Source organism: Ursus maritimus, unplaced genomic scaffold, assembly GCF_017311325.1.
Source record: "Ursus maritimus isolate PB19 unplaced genomic scaffold, ASM1731132v1 scaffold_9, whole genome shotgun sequence".
NCBI lineage: Eukaryota > Metazoa > Chordata > Mammalia > Carnivora > Ursidae > Ursus > Ursus maritimus.
In genome coordinates, this window is record NW_024427107.1 from 40,463,058 (window position 1) to 40,468,982 (window position 5,925).

Genomic DNA, 5,925 nt, shown 5'->3' on the forward strand with positions numbered 1-5,925 from the left:
GGTGCAATTTTTAAAAGAAAGTTTAGTAAGTCATGAGTTTCAAGCGCAGCACCCAACTTTTAAACATATCTACAAGAAAAATCATGTTACCTGCGTCTTGACATTCTCTTCTTTCAGGTGTGTGAAATCTCTGGAGGGGAAAGAGAAAAAATGAGTCAAATATATTGTCACCCAAATTCTCCGAAGTGCCAATCAGACGCTCATTCAGGGGTTATGGCTAAGTCCCTCAGGAGATGGCCTGAGCCATTTTACCATGCTGTCTTATGCACTACAATGGATATCTCACGATATTAATTTTGGACACATGCCTGCGTCTCAACTGAAGGTACAGCCCGGATGCGAGTGTTTCCAGAACTTACAAAGCACCCCCAGCAAGAAGGCAGATCTCCCCCAAATGGGTCTTTTCTGCGCCCTCCATCCTCTCCCGGAACCCCGAGGGGGGGCTTGGGCAGCGCCCCCATGTTCCCCCTTCCACCCTGGACTAGCCGCGGAGACAGAGGGGGTTGTGGAGGCGAAACGCTGTGGAGAAGCCGGTTCCGCGCCAATTTGGAGAGCGGCGGTGGCGGGGAAGCAGGGGGCGGAGGGAACTGAGACTTGTGTCACGTCCTTCAGTCTCCTTTCCCTCCTTCCCAGCCCCACCGGGCCCTGCCTGTCTCTTGAAGGGGCACCGGGACCCCGACTCCAGATGGGGGGGTGGGAGTGAAAGGAAAGGGAGTTAAAGAAAGGGGGAAACTGGGTTGGTCAGGGAGCTCTTCTCCCCGTGAAGGGAACCCAGACCCCTATCCTCTCTTCCGCGGGAGAGTTCCCCTAACGAGGGTGGGAGAGAGAAGCCCCTAGAACGAGGGCATTTTCCGTGGCCTCCCCCCTCAGGGCAGTTCTCCACCGCCGCCGCTTCCCCGGCCCCCTGCCAAAGATCCTGACAGGACGCAACGCGGGGAGCCATCCCCTCCAAGCCGCCTAATTCTCAGCCGTCCCAGTTTTCCTCCCCTCGACTCCCGCCCGCGGGAAGAATCGGCCCCGGGGGCTTTCTTTCCTCCCGCACTCCGCCCTACGCCCAGCACCTCCTCACCGCTAGACCCGCTACCGCTCCGCTCTCAGCTGGCGCCGGCGCCAACCCAATATATAGGCCGGGCCGGGCCCGCCCCGCACGCATGCGCCTCAGACTGACACCTCCGGACTGCGCGCTCCCCTCTCCCGCGCGCCCTCCCCGCAGGCCCGCGCGCCGCGCCCTGCTCTCAGTCCGCGCCCGCCCACCCGGAGGGGCAGGGGCCCGCTCGTCCTGGCCCTCAGTCCGCGTTCACCTGCGCTCCACTTCACCTGCCTGCGCGGCCCGGAGGCCGGAGGGAGTCTCTCAGAGGCTCCTCCTCCGAGGTCTAGCTCCCCGCCGCTCTGCTTCCGCATCTCCCGCCAGTACTTTCAGTTCCCTCCCGCCCTCAACTCCCGGACCCCGGCCGTGTGAGGCCGCGGCTCAGTCCAGGTCTACGGCCAGGTGGAGGCTGCACGGGCGAGCATAGTCAGGAAGTGGCCATCCTGCGGCGCACCATGGCTGTCCCGCTAAGGCCTCAAGGAACCGGGTTCTTTCGGAAAAGACGCCGGGACCAGGAGAGCCCGCCCCTGCGGGAGGAGCGCCGCTTTGGCTGGCGAGCTGGCCAATGGGAGGCGAGGACGGCAGCACAACGTGGAGCTGCTGCAGAATGTAAACACAGCCGGGCGCACGGCGGGCCACGTGTGTCCCCGCGCGCCACCCGTCGGGTCTGGGACCACCGGGGCCGGCCGTGGCACCCCAGGGCAGCCATTCTCAGGGATGCCTGTTTTGCATTTTGCTCCAGCCCGGCGATGGAGGTTCGTATCAACCCTCTTTTCCCGCTGCCTGCTCCGCCGACCGGGTTACCTCCCATGGGTGGGTCTCTCCGCACCCCGCCGCCTTTCCCCTGCCCTGCGGCTTCCCACCCCGAAGTCCCCGCGCGCAGAAAACGCTCGCGCCAGGCCGCACCCTCCCTTCCTGTCCTCCGGACCTGCAGTTCCGGGGCTTCTCAAGAGTAAACGTCTCTCAAGAGCGGGGCCGGGGACGGCATTCCGCCTTCCCCTTGAGAGCAGTGGCTCTCCCGGGTTGGGCCGGGAGAACTGCTGCCACCACGTGCAGGCCCCGGGCCGGCCCGCCGCGCCCCGCCCCGCTCCCGCCAGCGCGCCCTGCGGAGCCCGCGCGAGTTGCCCGCGCAGGAGGGAGCCGCCCGCCTCTGAGCTATAATAGCGGGAGGCTGGCCCGACGCGTTTCCTTCTCTTTCCCCCCTCGCTAAACAGGGCTGCCCTCGCCACCTCTATTGCCGCCCCTGTCCAGCGCGCCCCAGACTGGACATCTCCAAGTAGGACATGCCGTTGATACTGCGCCGACAGGTTTTGCGGCGGGAGCGGTGGGGCGGGGACGCCTACGGGAACAAAGACCCCCGCGGTGGAGGAGCCGAGCGCAGGCTTCCCGGAACTCGCGGCAGCTCGGGCCGGCCGTGGGCTGCCCGGGTTCGGCGCTCTGCCCTGGCCCGGCGCGAGCCGCTGGGGTAAGGCCGGGAGACGAAGGCGCTCGGGCTGGCGCGGTGCCGCGGCCCGGGCGGGAGCCTTTCCCGAGATGCACCAGGAGGCGGCGGCGGCGGCCGGGACCGACCCGGGACCCCTCCCCGCGCCCCCGCCCGGGGCCCTTTGTGCCGCTCGGTCGGTGCGGCTCTGGGAGCCTAGAAATAACCGCTGCTCTTCGGGGTTTCGGGCCCGCAAGACCAACTCTTTTTTTACGTTCCCTCTTTGGATTCTGACTCTTACGATAGGCTCGCGACGCCGGCAAAATAATTATTTCTCCCGCTACTAACGCCGGAGGAAATAGTAAGAGCCTTGCCTCAGGTGACATAGAAGCCGGAGAGGCCCAGAATCTTGTCAGTCCCAAGAAGCTTGATAACATTATAATGCTTATGATGGCGCTCTCGTTCCGGGAGGAGTTGCCTCCTTTTGCAGTCACTTCATAACACTCGCGGTGTGAAGCTTAGAGCTCTAACAGCATGATGATAAGAAAAGGGAGGTCTTCCAACAAATGTATGTTACCTTGACGTACGCAAAACTGGTGGCCTAAATGAGGGAATAAGGTAATCAAAATATCCTGAAAACTAGGTATGTCGAACATTTATAGGATTAATCTTGGGGTATGTATGTATTGCATGCCCAGCACTGAGCTAATTACTAAATTACTTGTAAACAAGACATGTAATTAGAAATGTACTTTGGTCAGTGCCCTTGACTATGCAGTGAATACAGTGCAATCATAGTAAAGGAGAAACTAGAAGCAGTCTCAAGACTGCTTTGTCTGGAACCAACAGGGTGATTTCTGCCACATTACAATGGTTAAGTGGGACTAAAAAGGCCATGGGTTTACTCTTAGATGGACCCAGGTTCCAATCCTGCTCTGCTGCAAGTTACTGAATTCCTCTGAGCATGGGTTTCTCCAGAAAACATAGAAGACATTCATTTCAAGGCTCTTTCTAAAGATTACATTTGATAATGTTTATAGAGACCCTCTCGTGTATGTACTTGTCACAGAGCAGATGCTCAGGGCTAGCTCTTCTGTCTTTTGTCCACCCCCCTTACTAGTTTACACCCATAGAAATTGAGTTGTTTGAAAATCTGCAGTAAAACAAAGCTGAATTACAAAATTGCTGTTTCCCAGAATTTTGTTCATGTAGTCATCCTTTTGGATACTTACTTTAGACATCATTTTTTAAAAGTTAAATTTTTTTTTAATTTAAGTAATCTCTGCATCCAACATGGGGCTTGAACTCACGACCCCCCCATCCCGAAGATCAAGAGTCCCAGGCTCTTCCAACTGAGCCAGCCAGATGCCCCTAGACATCATCTTTCAATATGTTATCTTTGTTTCAGATTTTTATACGTTCCCTTTTAGTTCCCTCATTTCCCACTGATCCCAGTTTTAAAATTCACTTATTTTGCGTGATCTCAGGGTTGTGAGATCCAACACTGCGTTGTGCTCTGTGCTCAGCACAGTCTTGCTTGAGATTCTTTCTCCATCTCCCACTTGTGCTCTCTTTCTCTCAAATAAATAAATCTTTTAAAAATTCACTTACTTTGAAATGTATGATATTCTTTCATGCTTGTGATAATTTTAGAAATTTGGGCATTTTCTAAAGTATATTTTCCCCATTGTTCATGCAAAGTTAAAACACCATGTTAAATAAAGTATTGGCCTCTACCGTGCTTTTGTTTTCAGGGGGAAAATGGTGGAGAGAAAAACAATAAGATTTTTAGAGGAACAGGTTTAAAAAAAAAATTGGGCCCAGCCCACTTATTTCTTGCTTCTGTACATTTTCCTCTCCATGTGTCCTCTGTGCAATCTTCCTAAACCCCTTTTTCTGTGCTCTTCAGTTCTGCTCACTTCACAGTACAATAATTACCTATCAAAATGTCTTTTATCTCCAACTAGGCCTTGGATCTTATTTTGTTCATCTTTATATAGTCAGTACCCAGCAGTTCAGAGGCATACAAAGTAGGACCTTGGTAAATACTGAGTTGAATTATGCATAGGATATCCCATTATAGAACTTTTTTTTTTTTTTTTAAGATTTTATTTATTTGACAGAGAGACAGCCAGCTAGAGAGGGAACACAAGCAGGGGGAGTGGGAGAGGAAGAAGCAGGCTCCCAGCAGCCGAGCCTGATGCAGGGCTCGATCTCAGAACCCCGGGATCACGCCCTGAGCCAAAGGCAGATGCTTAACGACTGAGCCACCCTGGCGCCCCCCATTATAGAATTTTAATTCTCTAAGGCTAGAGTGATGGATGGTAGAATTATTCACTGATTAATAATAAGGTTTTTCAAAATTCTATTTTTAGACTTTTATAAGGTTTTAGACTTATAGAAAAATTGAGAGGGTAGGACAAAGCTTCCATATATTCCTTCACCCTCCCTGACCACCTCACATAGTTTTTCTTATTTTTTTTTTTAAATATCTTATTTATTTATTCAACAGAGATAGAGACAGCCAGCGAGAGAGGGAACACAAGCAGGGGGAGTGGGAGAGGAAGAAGCAGGCTCATAGCGGAGGAGCCTGATATGGGGCTCGATCCCACAATGCCGGGATCTCGCCCTGAGCCGAAGGCAGATGCTTAACTGCTGTGCCACCCAGGCGCCCCAGTTTTTCCTATTATTGACACATTAGCGTGGTACATTTATTACTATGTAAATCAATGTCAATGCATTATTATTAACTAAAGCCCATGCTTTATTCAGATTTCATCCGTTTTTCCCTAATGTCTTCTTATTGCTGCTGGATCCAAACCCATCGCATTTAGAACTCATGTCTCCTTGAGGTTCCTCTTGGCTCTGACAGTTTCTTAGATTTTCCTTATTTTTTTATGTCCTTGACAGTTTTGAGGAGTGCTGGCCAACTATTTTGTAGGATGCCTTTTTTTTTTTTTTTTTTTTTTTTTTTAGTTTTATTTATTTATTTGAGCAGGAGTGGGCGGGAGGGCAAAGGAAGCCCAATACGGGACTCAATTCCAGGACCCAGGATCATGACCCAAGCCAAAGGCGGACACTCAACCCACTGAGCACCTAGGCACCCCTGTAGGATCCCTTTCTAGTGGAATTTGTCTTACGCTTTTCTAATGGTTAAACTGAGGTTATAGGTTTGGAGGAAGAATATCACAGAGGCAAAGTGCCATTTTCATCATATCCAGAGTACATATTATCATCATGGTTTATGATGTTGACCTTGATCACCTAGTAGTGTTTGCTGGGCTTTCACGTTGTAGAGTTACTTCCCCCATCCCCACCCTCAGATACTGTCCTGTTTGGACAGAAGTCACTCTGTGCAGCCCACAGGGAAGGAGTGGGGAGTTACGCCCCCTGCCTTTAAGGTAAAATATCTACATTA